Source organism: Salminus brasiliensis, chromosome 24 (assembly GCF_030463535.1).
Source record: "Salminus brasiliensis chromosome 24, fSalBra1.hap2, whole genome shotgun sequence".
In the NCBI taxonomy this organism is placed as follows: Eukaryota; Metazoa; Chordata; class Actinopteri; order Characiformes; family Bryconidae; genus Salminus; species Salminus brasiliensis.
In genome coordinates, this window is record NC_132901.1 from 3,058,712 (window position 1) to 3,060,922 (window position 2,211).

Below are 2,211 nucleotides of genomic sequence, written 5' to 3' on the forward strand. Positions count from 1 at the left end.
TAGGGACGTTACACTTTGGCCTAGTGCTTTGCGCAACAGTTGAGAACACACACACACACACACACACACACACACACACACACACAGTTTCAGGCTCATTAAATGGACCGTACTTAAAGTCCGTCAACAAACGCAAGCCAGTTCTACACGATTCAACATCCAGCAGTTCATCATGATCTCAGATCAGAGACAGCGTCTCTATGGCGACACTAATTCATACCGCATTAAGGGCCTGACTTTAAACCATAAATAAACAATTAATTTATCACTTCCTCAGGTCTCCATGGCAACTAATCTAGAATATAACCACAGTTAAACCCAATCTAAATAACACACAATTAGTCTCCATGACAACTGTAAGTGTTTTTTACACTTATAAATGAACATTTATACACTAATTAATGAACCTTGGCTAATCAGTCACCATGACAACAAAACGTGCATATTTCTACACTGATTAATGAACTTTGGCTTATTAGTCCCTATAACAGTACGTTTATTAATCAGTCTCTATGACAACACTAATCTGCATATCATTGTGCACTAATTAATGAACTTGAGAGAATTAGTCTCCATGACAACCAAAGCATGAATCGTTATACACTAATTCATAAACTTTGGCAAATTAGTTGCCATGTTAATCGTCCATTAATCAACGATTCATTTCAGTGTATTCATCTCTATGGCAGCAAAAAAGGTACGTATTGATTACTGTATGCACTGATTAATTAACTTCAGCTACTTTGTCCCATGACAACCCAAAAGTGAATCGTTATACATGTATCAATAAACCAGCCTCTTAGCCTCTGTGACAACAAAAAGTGAATATTTGGATGTTAATGAATAAAATCAGCTCATTAGTCTCCATGACAACAACAGTGCCTTGATTAATGAACGTCAGCTTATTCATTTCCATGACAACAATTTCATATATTTTCATATATTCATCAATATCCTTTAGCGTTTTAGTCTCCATGACAACCGAACATTAATTAATGAACTTCAGCTAATTAGTCACTGTGACAACCGCAGGCCCATCTTTACTCTTTATTAATTAAGGAATGAGCTTCTTTGTTTCTATGACAACGCAAAGTGAAAACTTTAATCACGAACTTCAGCTAATCTCCATGACAACATTAAGTACATATGACCTCACAGTGCTTAGCTGATCCGGTGCGCTTCCTTTAATCATTTAATTAATGAATGAATTAACAAACTAATAATAATAATGATTTAATTATTGACTCTAAACACGAGACAGACAGTCCGTACCGGAGAGCCGCATTTCCCTCCGTTATATAATATCACACACACACACACACACACACACACACACACACAGCTCGTACTCACTCCTGGTTCCTCAGCCACGTTTTTCCACTGAATCCTCCTTAAAGAACCTGAGTCACCAAAGCGCGAGAACCGGAGACGAGCGCGAGCGCGAGCGCGAGAACAGGCAGAGGACTCCGCGCGCTGTAGTCAGGACACACTGCTCTGCTGCTGGCGGAGAAGTGCTCGAAGTGTGTGAGCGCGGAGAGGGAGTGTGTGTGTAGGGAGGAGTGGGAGGACCAAGCGGGAGCTCGCGGGAGACGAGGGTGGGGCAGGAGCCCAGCCCAGGGAGGGGAGGGGTGTGTGAGGGGTGTCTCTCTCTCTCTCTCTCTCTCTCTCACCTGTACTGCCACTCATCTAACATGGGTACCTCTAAGCATCTAAGGAAAAAGGGCTTGTTGGAGATGTTGAAGGAACATTGTTGTGAGGATTAGATGGATGTTTGATGACCACCTCATCACCATCATCATCATCATCATCATCATCACTCCAGAGAACACAGAGCCCCTCTAGCCCAGGCCTGGCATTAGGCAGCATGGTGTCAATGGATTCATGCTTATCAGCTCCACAGAGTCCTATTCTATTTTTCTCTGAATGTATGAATGAGAGGGTGTCTCAAAACTTTTGGCACACAATGAAAGTTGGGATATGTTGGCTGGCGAGGGATCCACCCAATTGGGAGGGTGTCCCAATACTTTTGGCATGCAATGAATCCCGTGATATGTTCATTTAGGTGGGCTGCAGTCCTCTCCAGGTGGTCCAAACACACAACGGTAGCCATGTGGGCGGAGCATGGGGAGGTCAGTTCGGCACTCGGCCTCATAAGGGTGAGGCTGCAGTTGTGTCAAAGCTTTACATAACATTACAAGGCCTACCGTACCT

General features: G+C 43.0%; 1 protein-coding gene across 1 annotated transcript in view; it reads right to left on the minus strand.

The window, feature by feature from the left end:
- klf3 (Kruppel like factor 3 (basic)) overlaps positions 1 to 1,540 on the minus strand; it is a 26,377-nt gene extending 24,837 nt beyond the window's left edge. The window contains exon 1 of the mRNA XM_072669762.1: positions 1,354 to 1,540. The gene's annotated coding sequence lies outside the window, so the exon portion shown is untranslated. The remainder of the gene's footprint in view (positions 1 to 1,353) is intronic.
- Between the last annotated feature and the right edge of the window lie 671 nt (positions 1,541 to 2,211).